Below are 16,887 nucleotides of genomic sequence, written 5' to 3'. Positions count from 1 at the left end.
AGATTCCATGGCCTTCAGAAATAATCAGTCTTAAAATTTCATTATCCTTTAAAGTTACAATTGTGTGTTTGTTTTGTTTGTTTCCTTGCTTTGTTTAGTTTTTCCCTAAAATCTGCTCGCAGTATTTAGTAGCCTTTTTAGGCAGTTTATTTTTTTCTCAGGGGCCTAAACAAACTCATTTCCTTCAGTCTTTACTCAGAGGCCTTGTATTCTAAGCATCTTGTAAATCTTTGTTCTTTGTGCCTCTCCCACGTCCGTTATCCTCATCCTGTTACAATTAAAATCCTGCTATATTGACAATGGTAAATGTCATTGTGTCATTGTTTTGTGATTATGATGCAATCATCTATCACATCTTGATTTTCAACACTAAATCCTCCCTGTTTAGTCAGAGCAACATGTTCTTTCCTGGTCACCTTCTAGACTTTCCTAAGCAACAAAGTTCCTTGCATACTTCTATTAACTGTGTTGCATCAGTTTCTCACACAGTGCCCAATTTAGTGATTTCTTCTATTTTTCCATCTTTTGGGTAGTTGAGACAACTAATTAAGAAAAAATTTCTTTGTTTGCTTCAAGATTTGCAAGTCTGTTTCACCTGTACTACTGCATTTCTTGTTTTCTTCCCTGCCTTTCATCTTAACTACAGTTTACTCTTTTATCTTATACCTGGGCCTGTGCAGAGCATTCAACACTATCCCACACGACATTCTAATCTCTAAAGTGGAACTGCACAGGTTTGATGGGTGGACCACTCATTGGATTATGAACTGGCTGGATGGTTGCACCCAAAGAGTTGTGATGAAATGGAGATGTGTGACGAGTGGTGTTCGTCAAGGGTCAGTACTCTCACCAGTGCTGCTTAATATTTTTGTTGGTGATATGGGCAGTGGAATTGAATGCATCCTCAGCGAGTTTGCTGATGACAGCAAGTTGCATTGTTAAGTCAACACAGTGAAGGGAAGGGATGGCATCCAGAGGAACACTGACAGGCTTGGAAGTGGGCTTGTGCAAACTGCATAAAGGTCAGCAAGGCCAAGTATAAAGTTCAGCACTGGGGTTGAGGCAATCCCATGCATGAATACAGGTTAGGAAGAGAAAGGACTAAGGACAGCCCTGAGGGGAAGGACTTGGGTGGGGGGTGAGTGGACCAGAAGCTTAACATGAGCTGTCAATGTGCTCTTATAGCCCAGAAAGCCAGCTGTGTACTGGGCTGCATCAAAAGAAGCACAGATAGTTGGTCAAGGGAGGTGATTCTTCCCCTCTACTCTGCTCTTGTGAAACCCCACATGGGGTTCTGTGTCCAGTTCTGGAGTCCTCAACATAAGAAGGACATAGAGCTCCTTGATCATGTCCAGAGGAGAGACACTAAAATGATAAGAGGGCTGGAGCACCTCCCTTATGAATACAGGCTGAGGAACTTGGGGTTGTTCAGTCTGGAGAAGAGGAGGCTCCAAGGTGACTTTTCTAATATCTGAAGGGGGCCTACAAGAAAGCTGTGGTAGAGCTTTTTACATGATGGTGTAGTGAGAGGACAAGGGGAAATGCTTTAAATGTTGAAGAGGGGAGATTAATATTAGATATTAAGAGGAGATTCTTTGGTGGGTGAGGGTGAGGGTGGTGAGACACTGGAATAGGTTGCCCAGAGAGGTTGTGTGCCATCCCTGGCAGTGTTCAAGGCCATCTCAGATGGGGCCTTGAACAACCCAATCTAGTGAAAGGTGTCCCTGCCCATGGCAGAGGGATTTTAACTAGATGATCTCTAAGGTCTCTTCCAACCCTAGCCATTCTTTGATACTGTGATCTTTTCTTGAATTTCAGAATATATGCACTGTTCCTAAAGCATGATACCAAACCCTGTTACTCTTTGTTACTTTTTCCTTTGGCTGTCCTTCATCAGGAAGCTGTCACCTTCTGTGTCACTATTACAGTTGTTTATAGTTGCCCCACAGAGTTTAGTGGTGCTGGGTGTGACATACTGTGGTATTTCTGACATATGTCGGGAAATCATGAGCTATGTTTTGGCATTCTGTCTTCTTGTCTTCCCTAATCCTATTCCCATTTTTGACTGATTGCTAGAGTCAGTTCTAAGACAAAGTTATTATTATCTTAATCTGTCGGAGCCTTTCCCATTAGTTCCTTCACAAACTAGTTTGAGGTCTTTTTTTGCTGTTGCTGAGCTAGTATTCTGAGCAGCTTCTCCATCTCTCCGTTTTTGGGGCCGCCCTTCCTGTGCCAAGCAGTCTTTCTCAGTTTAGAAAAATAAAACCCTTCTGTGGATGTTGTTTGTGCAGCCAGGTGTTCATTTCCAGTTATGCATTGGCCCCTTGTTTTTTTTCACTTGACTTGGGGATTGAAGAGGGAGCCACCTGTGTCTTTGACTACTTTGTCTCCTAGAAATGAAATATTTCTGATCTGTTACATCTATCCCTGGTGTCATTACTACCAGGTGACTAGGTTGCATAGGGCAGGAAGGTCCCCAAAGGAAACAGTAGAAAGGGAATTAAACTCTTTGAAGCAAAAACTCTTGTAATATTACAGAGCAGAATTCTATAGGTTTGTTGGAAAGCCTGCAAGTTCTGTAAATTGCTTTTGAAAATGAGCCTTAGGCAGTAGCCTTCACTTGGGTGCTTCTAAGTATGGCTGTTGTCTTCAGCCACATTTCAGAGCATGAGTGCAGGGGAAATGCTGTTATGTTTATGTTCTGAGTCTGTGCTCTGCAGGTTAATTGGGTGGTCACTGCAGTTTATTCTTTTTTTCTCCACCTGCTTGAATCGGAGAGACCTGAAACAATTTTCTACAATGAGATGTTTGCAGACAGAAACATGTGCAGGGATCTGTGAATTTATTTAGTTGCTACCATGCTACTCTGAAGTGTCCTAGAAACCTTGTTTTTTCTTGTTGAAGCTTTGAGGAAGTGCTTTGATATGGTTTTGATTTAGTTTTTCTTTTTGCTGAAATAATACATAGTCACAGAATAATAACCTCTTGTCAAAAGAAAGGTAGAAGTTCAGGGATGAATTTGAAGGAGAAGCTGATTTCCTCATGTAAACTGGATAACATTTATTTCTGGGAATTTAGTATACTGACTTAGTGCACTGGGTATCACATGTTGGAATAATGACAACAATAAGAAGTAAGTATGTGAGTTTTAGTCAAGGAGATTGCTGGTTTGCTTAAGTTGCATGAATATATCAATGATCTGCAGGCTGCACCAGTGATTTTCTACACTAGTAATGAAAAGACACTTGAAACATAACAAGAACATGAAAATAATTATTTTTAACTGTCTTAAACTGCAAATTTTGTTTATAAAAATAGTGTTATGGTATATAATAATAATTTAAAATTTATTTTATATTAATGTATTATTTATTCTTCCCTCCTTCTCCACCAGCCTCGTTGTCTGCAGGACATATTTTTCATCACTTCTCCCTACCATGCAGTGTTTTTTACCCTTTCCTAAATATACTTTCCCCAAGGCACTGTGGGACAGGGTTGTGGCCCATGGGGAACCATCTGGAACCAGCTGTGTCCAGGCCAGGGCAGCTCTAGCCACTCCTTGCAACAGTGGTAGTTACCTCAGGGTAGCAAGTGAGGTGGTTTCTTCTTAAATTATGACTCAGATTTGGCAAGTCTTTTTTCTCAGAAGCTAAGAGCCTAGAAGCAGTTAAGGTAGTACACAGCTGAAGTGTTGTGGGTAGCCTTGAGTGCACTTAGGGGACACTGAGCAGTTGCTTTTGGAGTTTCCAGAGGAGAGCAGTACATCTGCCTGAAACTCTAGGTGGGGGCTTTTCATGCTATGACAGGAGAAATGTAGGCCTTGTGACCAAAAAGTGTAAAAAAAATGTTATTTATTCCATCCAAAAAAAGAGAACAAAAATCTGGGAAAGCTAATGTGCTTTGCAGATGGCCCTTCAATGTCATCATCAGAGTGCTTAGGTTTGTGGCTGGCAATGTCCCTACACCAGCTGGTGCTCTAGGTGTTGGTCAGAACATGGACTTCTTCTGTCCCCGCAGCTACAAAAAGGGACCCATCTGTCTCCATATGTGTGCATACATAGGAGGAATTGCCTGACATATGATTATTCTGAGGGAGAGGGAACAGAAGTAGATTGTTTTTATATTTCTTAAATACTGTTATTTTGAGGAGTTAAGATTCCTCTGGGCAAAACAGGCAGCAGAGGGTTACAGCTACAGCTGCATTTTCCAAAATGCAGGAAGGGGTCTGAGGTGATAACATGGGCAGTTCTTGATGCTGTAGACCCTGCTAACCAGCAGAGCCAACCCCTCTGGGACCTATGGGCAATGTGTGGGAATGGATGCTTTCCATAGATGAGGCAGTGGAGACACTGTATTGTCACTGCTTGGTGGCCTTTGGATGCTGCGTTTTGTAGTCGCTCAAATCAGTGTCGTTCCCCATGTGGTCCCAACCAGTGCACTTTTGCTTAGATTCCTTTAATATTTTTCTGATGGTTTAGTTCTTTTCAGTAGGTATGGATTGTCAGTCTTAAGCTTGTTGACTCTGCAATTGACTCTGCTTTGTTGTGCCTTGATTTGAACTGGTAGGTTTGCCAATTTATTTTTTTTTCATTTTTTGTAATATTCAGGTTTCACAGATGAGACCTCTAAAATGTTTGTCTGTATGCCACTACTCCTGTAAGCTGAAAAAAAATTCTGTCATTCAGCTTCTGAATGTATTTGGTTACCTGAATAATTCCCAAACCATGCAGAATTAAACATTGTAGTACAAAGAATTTATGGTTTTTCTTTTGCATATTTAGAGAGGAAAGGGATTTTCTGGTTTGTTGTTTTTTTTTTTTTTTTTTTTTTTATAATGTAGCAATTTTCCTGTCATTATAGTGTTTTTTTTCTTTTTGTTTTTTTCCTGTTTTGTTAGGTTTATATATTTTGTGTTTTCAAGTTTGCTAGATATTTACATAAGGTGTGTTTTTCTTTGCACATGTTTTTTCTGATGTACTTGGGATCATATGCAAGAGTTTGAATCTTTCTTTGTTGCTGTTGTTTAGGTCCGTTTCTATACTTGATAAAGAATTGAGGGTCGTAGTTTAACTGCACAGTTTTCTGTTGCTTTTTCTACTTTTCAGTGTTCCCATTTATGGTTACACACCATTCCCTTTAGAAAATAATCAGCCTAATGTGTGCTAATTTGCATTCTCCTTGTGAGTTTGCACACTAATATAGCTGATGAAGAATGTTTACTGCTTACTACCAGATTGCTTGGTTTAAATACTTAGGGATTGGTTTATATACTCTGGCATCACACTTGGGTATGCAAAGACCAGTCCAGTTTGAGCTATGCAAGGAGAAGATATTTTTAACCTTGGGTTTTTTGTAACCTGCTTTTAAGAGGAAGATTGTGAATTCTTGCTTCTGCCTGTAGAGGTTTTGTGGGTGTGTCTGTTTTTCCAGAATTTCTCTTTTTTGTGGCTGTGGCTAGCTTACAGTTAGATATGCTGGGTTTGCAAAGACATGCCCAGAGAGCAGCATTGCAGGACATTGTGAGATTCCTTTCCATGTGAAAGTTAGAGAATTTGTGATGTTGGAGATTGTCCCTCTATTGCATCTTTGCTTCACTAAACTCCTAGTTGGAAAGTTTGCAGGAAATCTGAACAGTCTGATTCATTTCAGTGGAACATCATAATTTCGTTCATTTCCACTCTCTGATCTACTGTCCTGCAGTTTTTCCTGCATGTGTTAAAATGTCTGCCTCATCTTATGCTGGTTCTAGTCTGAATACAGATTCACACATTACTCCCATTTTTCCTGAAACAAGTTTATGCATTTAATAATCCATCTATTAAAAAGAGTTCCCAGTGGATGGAAAAGCAGACGTCTGTTCTGCCTAAAGCTTGGTCTGTGTACGAGAGCAGAGGTGAATTTTGTCTGTTGGACATTTCTGCATTTTGTTAAGTTTTCTGATTCCTTGAAGCAATTTTCTTCCAGAGGTAAATTTACTTACAGTCTTGGGAGGTGTAAGATGAGACCCTTTCTGCAAATTAATATGCCATATTAGGACTTGCAGGTGCTTCTATGAGGATTGCCCCAGGGCTGTTCTGAAGGTGTCAGTCATGGTTTAGCTCTGGGCTGGCAATTAACTGAATGAGAGATGCTCTCTGTTAATCCCCCTCCTTTCCCTGATAAAGAAAGGAGAGAGAATAAGGGAGAAAGACTTATGGACTGGAAAATAAACTACACAGCTTTAATGGAACAGTAATGATAAAAAGGAAAAATTACTAGATATATACAAATATATGGAAAAATGATACCACGTTCCTGCCTCCTTTCCCCTAATAACTCTCACATCACCACCGAGGCTGCAGGGCAGCCCTGGGAAAGTCCAGGCTGGACTCCTGGAGTCAGCAGCAGTCCGGAGCTGGAGGCAGGAACACACAGATTCAGGCTGGCATGGGTCAGGACCACAGGCAGATGAATGGACGGAATCCTCCCAGGATGCTGAAGCAAACTGGGACAGATGAAGGTGAAAAGCCTGAGAAAGGAAGAGGGCAGAAGGGGTTTGACCCTCATGATCCCTCAAATTTATACCAAGTATGATGTCTATGGGATGGAATACTTGTTTATCACTATAAACATTGAGTGTTATCACTCTTAGAAGCAGACACTGAGTTGCTGATAATTTCAGCAAGTACAGCTCCTTACAAGAGACTCAGCTGAAAGCAAAATTACAAGACAGAAAATTAGCTCTATCCTGGCCCAAACCAGGACAGAAGGTCATAATTTTGTGCTTGCATGAGTGGAAGAGTCATTCAGCCATGTTAAAGCCTCATCTTGTCAGCACTATTTGTCATTTTTTAGAGAGTAGTTAGTGTTAGTCTGCTTAGGAGCTTGGAAACAGAACATCATCTCAATAGAGTTGCTTTAGAATTACCAGATGAATTATTCTTTGCGTATCGTATGTAGGAAGTCAGCCAAGATCATTCACTGGTTCATTTGGTCCTGAGAAAAAATCTGTGTACATGAATGCAGATTAGTGCTTACCTTTCGGGAATGACAACATAAGAGAACTGAGTCAGAAAGCTCTTTTATTCATCTATTAATGGAAAGTGACTTCTTGGCCATAAATACTGTAGCAAATACTGTGTGTTTGTGTGGCCAGGTTTTTGGAGGGGAGGTTAGGAGGAGCTATAGGAGTGGCTTCTGTGAGAAGATGCTAAAAGCTTCCCTCATGTCCTACAGAGCCAGTTCAAACTGGCTCCAAAACTCACCTGCTGCTGGCTTAGCAGTGGTTGTAGCACCTCAGTGCTAATATATTTAAGAAGAAAAAAATAGTGTGGAACAACAGCCAAAAGAGAGGAGTGAGAATATGTGAGAGAAACAACTCTGCAGACACCAAGGCCAGTGAAGGAGGGTGAAGAGATGCTCCAGGAGCTGGAGCAGAGATTCCCCTGAAGCTCATGGGGAAGACAGTGGTGAGGCAGGCTATCATCCTGCAGATAACCACCTGCAGCCCATGAAGGTGCCTGGACCAGGCTCCTAGCAGGGGCTGTGGCCCTGTGAAGAGAGGAGCCCATGCTGGAGCAGATTTCCTGGAAGGACTTGTGATCCTGTGGGGGACCCACAGTGGAGCAGGGGAAGAGTGTGAGGAGTTCTTCCCCCTGAGGAAGAAGGAGCAACAGAGGCAGCATGTGCTGAGCTGACTGCAACCCCTATTCCATGTCACCCTGCTTTGCTGCAGAGAGGAGGAAGAAATGTCAGGAGCAAACCTGAGCTCAGGAAGAAGGGAAGGACGGGGGAAAGGGTATTTTAAAATTTAGTTTTATTTCTCGTTACCCTTCTCTGACTTGGTTGGTAATAAAATCAATGTTTTGCCCCTGATGGTCAGTGAGCTCCTTGTCCTTATTTTTACCCACCAACCTTTTGTCCTACTTTTCTCCTCCTGTCCAGCTGGGGAGTGGGAGTGATAGAGCAGCTTTGGTGGGCACCTAATGTTCAGCCAAGGTCAACCCATGACATCCTGATACATAAGTCTGTTAATTGTGTCTTCAAATATGGTTACATGTAAGTTACAGTCTTTTGGTTAGAAAAGGTTGCATGCCTGCAAAGATGCTGGAGCTGTAGGTTCAGTAAACAGTTCAGTCTAAAATAACAGTCATTCAGAAGTCCGTTTCAAACTGAATTAGATTAAGTAACCTAATTCTTTGAAGAGATTCATCACCACCATGTAAATCTTAGTCAATGTATAATGATCCTAGAGAATGGAATTCGCAGTACATTCAGGAGTGAAAAGTGGAATTTCTCAGTACCTTTTAAAGAAGTTTGATACCAGTTTCCCTAGTTTTTTTCCCCAAATATTTTTTATTTTTCTTAACAGCTTATGTAGTTTTGTTATGATTCTTAATACATTTATTAAAAATAATTTTTAAGGGCCAAAAATACAAAGACAGATGGTACATGCAAAGAAAATAAAAGCAAAACTTGGACACAGATTTAGTAAAAAAGCAAGAGTCATTCTAATGTAACTCTAATGTGTTGCCCATTCTTGCAAGAGTAGTAAGTCAGTCCTAAAACTAACTTGAAGAATAGAGAATAATTTAAATAAAAATATTAAAAAATAATTAAAAAATACCACTGGCAGAGTTTTAGAACTGAATGCCATATCTTCAGCTCAATTACTTGCAGCTATTTGAATGAGACATAATTGCAGCAAGCACTATTAAGAAGCAATTCTTGCCTTTCAATGTACCTTGTGCTGTCGTATTCCCCTTCTTTCCCATGCTCCTTCATCCTCCCTTTTTTCCTTAAGTCCTTCTGTCTCCCAGGCCTCTGGATACTTTTTCTCAAGCTCATATTTACTAAACAGCCACTTTACATGAACAAATGAGGAATCTGTTGGTAAGGTCAATACTGATGTTTCAGCTGCATGAAGTTTCATGCATGTGTAGATTGGTCATAATGGAAGAATTCTTCCCTGGAAGGCTGGTGTAAAACCAGAACACTGGTTTTACAAAACCAGAACTGGCCCAGAATAACCAGTGGAATAACCCAACTGTAGAGGGTTTCAAGGTCTGGCCAGAAAAAGGTGGTAGTAAAATGATAATCTTAGTATAACCCAATAGCAACCTACAGAACCATGAGAAATATATCATTATTTATGATTTTCATTGCTTTTTAAAATCACCTTCCATATCTAAAATCTTTTCAGTGGCTTCCTACTTTCATTTTAAAACAGGTGTCTGTGAGAGACGTCTCATCCTCAGCACTTTCTGTCCTGAATTTAAGAAAGTTATGCAGTAGAATAGCAAAGAAAAATTAAATTAATCTATGCATGCTTATAATGTCATTTATTCAAAGGCCAGATATTCAGAGTGAGGTCCAAATCATTCCTTTGCCTGATGAATAGCAGAGACCAGACCGACATGGCTTTTACTTTAGTTTGAACACCTTAATGGAGAGAGATGAACGGAGCTTTAAATACTGCACTTAAACTTGGAAGTCAGAAGAGAAGGATACTGTATTGCATGAGGGATGATCCTTCCTTGAGAAGGAATAAAAAGATAAAGCAGAATAACTTTAAATATACTATTATCTGGCATTATAAAGTCCCTCTTATCTAGATTCCATGGAACATTAATTTTCTCTTTATAAAACATAAGAGAGAAAAGTAATTAGGGCTTCCATTTCCTGGTCAGAAAGGCTTGTCAGAGTCTTTGAAATACATTAACTCAATAATAGCTTCTACAGTTAAGTGAAAGGAGCCATTTACTCTCTGTCTGCAAGCAAAAAGGAGGAAAATGTTAATAGATTAATATTTAAATATTTTATTTATTTCAAGGAATGAAACATTTCAGGATTGTATGGTTTGTTCTTCCTATAATTTTATTAATGTGAAATGTATGTTACATTACAATTGCCTTTTTTAAATTGCTGCTTCTCTCTGCTATGATTTTACTGCATAAATGTATTAATATTTTTAAAATATTTGATAATGTTAAGAATGCATAATAAAATTATTTTAAGTATTGCTATATGAAAAGACAAAGTTGCCAACTTTTACAGAAATGTGAGACGTCTGATTTTTTTTTTTTTTTTAAGTGAATTCTCTCTGGAAGAGGGACAAAAGCACTGTGAGAGCTAGGGAGAAATAATATTAAAAGGAGAGACCTGCTGCCCTGCATGTGTTTAGAAAATCTTTTACTTATGTTCTGTTTTGCTTATGAATACATCTTTAAGTGCTGTTAACACTATATCCGTCTTTCCCATTGTCTGTAAGTCTTAATTGACTCGGATGGGTTTGTATGGAGGTTGTAGCTGTAAGTGTTGTATAGTGATATGAAAAGTCTTTGGGTGACTTCAATCGATTTTCTCTGTTTTCATCTGGACTCTCTTCTGTGTAATTTTTTCTCCTAAATTTGTTTTCTTAGTGGGTAGAGACTGGCAAGTGTATGGAAAGCTTTCTGGTCTTGACAGAATGCATCTGGTTTTGGTTTTTGTGATCTGTCAGTAATGTGTGATCTGGTCAATTTGATCAGCATCAACAGATTTATTTTGTTTTAACCTCATGAGACCCCTGTGGCTGTAGGCAGGCATTGCTCCCATCTCCCTTGCTCAGACTGTAATTTCTGAGGAAGAGACAGCCTTTGCTGGAGACAGATCTGAGGACGCTGAGCTGTGTATAGTGCAATTACTAATACTTTTCAAGTTCTTTTCTGAGCTGCAGATGTGGAGAAATGCCAGCCTTCATTAAGGGTTTAATTACGTCTGGGAAGCAGATTTCATGTGTAGTTGCCTTGCAGCAGCCAGTTCCACTAACAGAACTGTGCTTGTGCTGGAAAGTAGGTCTCAGTCAAGATCTTCCTCAGTGCAGAGAAAAGAGAATGAGGTTGATTTCCTCCCTGTCTGAGTAACTGACCCTTCCCTCATCAGCTCTGGTGAGGAGCACAAGGTGTATCTTGCTTCCCTGTCACTGATTTTGCTAATGTGAAATTACTAATGTTTGGGGCTTGAAAAAACTCTGCTTTTAGGGAGCCTGGAAGAGGCAGAGATGCCTGATGAGGCCAGCCAAGTGCAGGTGGGTACTGATTTAGCCAAAGAGGCCTCTGGCAGCTGAAAATAGGGTGTGTAGTGCCTGGTGTGCATCCACTCTGGTGCTGACAAGCAGCCACAGCAATCCAGAAGGGTCAAAACAGTCATAAATGTGCATGTAAGTTTTTTGTGTGATCAGTCAGGACTATACTTAGGAAGTAAATGTGGTTATGGAGAGGACATTGGAGAGCTGGTCTGTGCAGTTTAGGCATTGGTTTTTTTTTTTGTTTTGTTTTGTGTTTTTTTTTTTTATTGTGGACCTAATCAGCAGCTTGTCCTTGAAACAGAACGAGTTAATGGATAGACAGGTGTTACTAGAACTTAATGGCTGAAGAGGCAATTGGGCTTGAATGGTAATGGAAAATACAGTAGAAGAGAAAGCTGTACTTGTAGAGGAGGAGAAAAAAATTTAATTTCAATCTCCTGTAATCTCCATCTGTGCACTCCTTCTTCTACCTTCTATGCACCTGCTGCTTTGTTCTATAGTTTTTGTTTCTTATCTTTTTTTTCCCTGACTGTTGATACAGTCTCAAATCTATTGAAGTAGCATTTAATTCCAAGAGTTTTGCAGCTTGAAACCATGATTTTTTTTTCCTTTCCTGTTTTTTTTTTTTATTTTTTATAACTTTATATACCTTTATATACCTTATATACTTTATATATTACAAAATGAAATTTTGTTAGTGGGATTTCACTGTTTCTTCATGATGTTTTGATAGTCTACAGCTATTACATGCTCTTGGTTACCTAATTTCTGTGAGTCCAAACATATATGGGCTGTGATTTCTTGTCTTTCAGAACAGAGAAACAAACTGTCTAGTACTTAAAACCTTCTCAGTAGTATAATCCAGGCATGTATCAGGTCCTTGAAAAGAATCGTATGGTATGGCAGCTAGAAAGGGCTAATTCAGTTGTTTTGAACTTTTTAAAGCCTTTCTAGAAAAAGTTGCAGTGTTAATCCTGACACCTTTCTGAGGGCAGAAGTTCTAGAAACTTCTAGAAAACTACTACTTCACAGTGTTATTTCAAATTATGAAAGAAGTTATTGTCAAATCCCATGTAGTAAAATGTAAATCTACTCAAAATAACAATTGAAATAGGAGCTTTTGGATTTGAGACTTTTATTTTTCTAGGATTAAGGCAGAGGTGGGAAGGGATTGTTAAATTTATTATTTTCAGTAGCTGGTGTTACAGTTGCTAGGCAGTGATACTTTTTTAAGGGCATGTTATACTATGAAATCAGGGGGTGTATGTGACTCAAAAGTTTCCGTAGCTACAGAGCCTTCTGAGTCTTGATTCCTGGCTGTTACATCTTCTATCTCATATCAAAGATAAACTGCTTTAAGACTGCAACACAAACCAAGAATACAGCTGAGTAAGACAGTCTCAACCAGAAAGGTTGGGTGAAGTCTTCATGTCTAGGGAGAAGAGGAAAATCCAAGGATTTTTGGTTATAATAGTGCTTACTTTCTCTTTGTATGGAGCTTGAAGCATTATTACTCACCCCAAAGTAAGCCATGCCTTGCAGCTTAGAGAATCAGACTTTTTAGCTCGTTCAGCTGCTGTTCTTTATTACACTGTTAATGGCATCTGAAGAAGATGGAAAGAGTATTTGTCTTCGTGGGGTATTTTTTTTCCTATGTGTGTGTGTGTGAGCGGCGGGGGGTTATGTGTGTGTGTGTGTGTGGTCTTTTGGTTTTGGTTTGGCTTGGTTTTTTGTTTGCTTGTTTTGTAGTGTATATTCTAATCCCCCTTTGTTTAAATAGAGAGAAATACATAGTTTACATTACTATGAAAAGGTTACTAGTGTAAAAATACCATTTGCATCCAGAATTTGTCACTGGACAGTGTTTTTCCACTTCAGTCTCTGAGGCAGTTCTGCTCTTTTACACAGAAGAGGAAAATTGTTAGTTACATCCAACCAGATGCTAAGATTTAGTAAAGATGAATTTTTAATAACTGTACTTATAACAGAGTTTGAAGCTATATTTTAGTATTGGTCTTAAATGTTGTTGTTCTTTGACATTACTTTTGTACTGTTTAAGTTTCTGTTTATTCTTTGTAAATGGATTTTCTTATGATTTAATTACTAGAGCAATAATTTCAAATTTTTAGAGCAACAGTTTCAATTTTTCAAAATTATAGATTACCCAGCCACTACTTATAGGTGCAGTCCATAATACACCCAGGGATAAAACCAGAAGTAATCTGTGAGAAATCACAGCAGAGTGAAAGAGGACCCCAGATTTCCATAGCTTAGCTCTTGCAGGACTTGTACTTACGATGCTTAAGCACACCTTGCCTTCCCTGCCAGAGGCCCAACAGGCAGGCAGGATACATATGGAGGATCCCATGTCCTCTCTCTGCCTGGATGAACACAGTGACTTAAGGGACTGGGTGCACAAGCTTGTTCCTGCCCAGCACAGCAGCAGCATCTCTTCTGTGTCTACCCCACCTTCTCTCGTGTCCTCACAACAGGAATGAGGCTCTGCAAGTGCCACCACAAAAAAAAGGGGGATGAGGGTTCATGTAGCCTGGAGATCTCACCAAGTTTAAGTCAGCCTGTGCCCTGCAGTGAAACTGCCTCTGTAAAGAAAAAGACAAATCATTGTCCTAGGAGACTCCCATCTGAAGGATGCAGTAGGCCATGCAGGCAGACCAGTCCCACTTCTTTGATATCTACTTCTGTGGGGGTTTAAAGTTTTAAGTGGAAGCTTCCTGCCCTGGTACTGCCTTCAGGTTATTATCCATTATGTTTTTTCAGATAGGCAGCAGTGAAGTTGCTGCAAGAAGCCCAGTGACAATCAAGAGAGACTTCAGTGGCTTGCGATGGCTGGCAAAGGGATTGGGAGCACAACTAGTGTTTATCCCACCAGTTGCAGGGAGAGCCAACATATCAATATCTGGCCTTGAACCTGATGTCACCAGCAGGACTTTGGGTTTTTTGATCGTGGCTCAGTCCACACAATACCAGGCCTGCTGGTGACAGGCAGGACACAGCTGACTCAAAGAGGGAAAAGAATTTTCACACAAAATTAGTTAGCAGGTGTCATTGGTTGACCTTTAAAGTGCATTTGAAGGTGGGAAGGGATAAGGACAGAGTTGCTATAGATAAGCCTGGGGTTGGTACACCAATATTTGTAGTGTGCTAGTGAGAGCCTCTGGTCTGCTGTCTTAGTGGAGACAGGATGAAGAGCCATGTGACAGCAAAGACACAAGTGATTTTCTTGTGTTAAAAACTATGGAAGTGCCTGAGAATGATCAGATAGAAATTAGAACTTCTTCCCTCAGATAGCTGTCAGGATCAACATCCCAACTGTAGTGCATCTACACCAATGCACGCAGCATGGGCAACAAACAGGAGGAAGTTGTTGTGCAGGTGGTAAACTATGATATAGTTGCCATCATGGAAGCATGGTGGGCTGACTCACCCTCTTTGACAAAGAGCCAAACTCTTTGTCTCTGTTATAGAACTCTCATCCAGGATGAAGAGGCAGACCAAATATTTGAGGAAGAGACTTCTTTGCCTCAGTCTTTTGTGGTAGGACTAGTTGTTCTCTGGGTACCCAGCCCCCTAAGGTGGAAGAGATGGAGATGGAGCAGAATGGAACCTCCATAATCCAAGAGGAGCTGGTTGGTGATCTGATACATGACTTAGACATACGGAAGACAATGGGGCTGCGTAAGTTGCACCCAAAGGTACCAAGGGAGGTGGAAGCACTCACCAAACCCCTTTCCATCATTTTATCAGCAGTCCTAGCTAACCAGAGAGGTCAGCTGACTTGTGGTCAATGTGACAGGTGGTGGGCAAATATGATGGCTGTCTGCAAGAATTGCTGGAATTAGGATCCAGGAAACTACAGGCCTGTCAGTCTGACCCTGCTGCCAGGGAAGGTTATAGAGCAGACCTTCTTGAGTGCCATCACGTGGTATGTACAAGACAACAAGCCAATTGTGACCAGTCAGTATGGGCTTAGGAAAGGTGGGTCCTGCTTGGGAAACCTGATCTACTTCTATGACAAGGTGACCTGCTTAGTGACCAACAAAAAGGCTGTAGATGTTGTCTACTCAGACTTTAGTGTAGCCTTTGACACAGTTTTCCACAGCATTTCCCTGATTAAACTTGTTACTCATGTCTTGGACAGGTGTACACCTTGCTGGGTGAAAAACTGGCTGTATGGCTGAGTCCAGAGAGTTGTGATGAATGGAGTTTAATCCAGTTGGTGTCCAGTCACAAGTGATACTCCCCAGGGCTCAGCTTACTTCTCTTTGGATCATAATATCATTTAACCTTCCTCTGGCAGCAGATGGGTGGCTTTAATTGTTTCTTCTGTAGGCAAGACTTCAGTGTTAAAAAGTAGTGGGAAGGGTCTGTTCCTTTTCTGATGAGAGCACTTGTTTTCCCTGGTGCCCTAACACATTATCAGCCTTGTTCTCAAGAGATCTCTGTCTCTCTTTTCTTGATCATCTTTAGAAATTTTTGAGATCTAGCCTGCCTAAAAATGAAGAGTACTGAATGGTGTTTCATGCTGAAGTCTAAATTTTAGTTTTCAGTAAGATAGGAATTAGAAGGGAGAAAAATACTTATTGAGGAACATCATCCAGGTGGGTGCTTTCATTCAGTCCCCAGGAAGGCCCAAGAAAGGGTTTGACTTTTGTGATCCCTCAAATTTATACCAACTATGATGTTTGTGGGATGGAATACTCTGGTCAGTTTTGAAAATTTATCTTGCCCACTTCTCTTAGAGGTGGATTGCAGCTGTGACCTCCTTATTCTTTTTCTCTTTCCAGAGCACAAGATGTTCCTCAGAACTGAGCAGTGGCCTTGGTTCTCTACCATTCTCAAGCCCTAACTATAACATTGAGTGTTATCAGTTTTAGAAGCAGACAGACTGAGAAAATTTCTGTTAATTTCAGCAAGTGCAGCTACTTACAAGAGACTTAGCTGAAAGCAAAATTACAGGACAGAAAATTACCTTTATCCTGGCCCAAAACAGGACACCTGGTGAGAGCCAAAGTAGATTTAAAGCACTAAGAAACTGAAATCTGATGTATGATTTCCCTTCAAGTTAGTCAGATGCATACTGTGGCTAAATCCAATTCACTTCTATTCCAGTCTGGCTTGCATACTGTTAATTATTGTTCCAGATAGATCTCCGGGTTTAATAACATAATGTTCAATTGTGTTATATACGGAAAACTTTATAATTGCTCACATCTAAACAATGGATTTAATTATGTGCCCCAGGATTTTGTAGGGTTTTGCTAATTTTCCTGCTGCAGACTGAAATGAAGCTTCCAGGGCTGTTGCGAACAGAATTGGAGTGAGAGACTTCACAGAAAATATTAAAGAGAAATTATAGTGTTGAAACTAATGTTTAAGTTGTTACAGTATTACAGTGATACAAGGATTCCACAAGCACTTGTAGAATATTCTGTATGCAGAGCAATTTTGTGCATGCAGCTTTTCTGCTTTACAATTGTAATATTATGAGAGTTCATAGCTGTTAAGCCTCATCAGTATGAGTTGATGTGTGTATGTGTGTGCTTGTGATGAGGCACTGATGACACTTTTTGATGACACAGTTGCTGCTTTTGCTGACTGGCAAGAAACATACATCTTACGTCTTTTTTTTTGTTGTTGTTGTTTAAAGCTGTTTTGGATGAGCTTACTTAGCACATGGCAATTGAAGCAATCAGGTTTCCCAAGCAGGTCACATTTCAGAATAGAGTTGTCTAACACAGAAAGGTGGGAAATTCTCTCTGAGGGGGCTTTGCATACATTGTTAAATCCTCACCCATTTTCTACCATAGGTGCTCTTTTTT

At 40.2% G+C, this 16,887-nt stretch overlaps 1 protein-coding gene across 4 annotated transcripts in view; it reads left to right on the top strand.

Annotated features, from left to right (window-relative positions):
• APBA1 (amyloid beta precursor protein binding family A member 1) overlaps window positions 1-16,887 on the top strand; it is an 89,873-nt gene that overhangs the window by 29,886 nt on the left and 43,100 nt on the right. Inside the window, exon 1 of one of the 4 annotated variants that reach the window (XM_071729843.1) lies at window positions 964-1,022. The exons of the other annotated variants lie outside the window; for them this stretch is intronic. The gene's annotated coding sequence lies outside the window, so the exon portion shown is untranslated. Of the gene's footprint in view, window positions 1-963; window positions 1,023-16,887 lie in introns of those variants that run through there. 4 annotated transcript variants of the gene reach the window in all.

Source organism: Heliangelus exortis, chromosome Z, assembly GCF_036169615.1.
Source record: "Heliangelus exortis chromosome Z, bHelExo1.hap1, whole genome shotgun sequence".
In the NCBI taxonomy this organism is placed as follows: domain Eukaryota; kingdom Metazoa; phylum Chordata; class Aves; order Apodiformes; family Trochilidae; genus Heliangelus; species Heliangelus exortis.
Note: the sequence above shows the minus strand (reverse complement) of the source record. Positions and strands in the feature narration are given on the sequence as shown.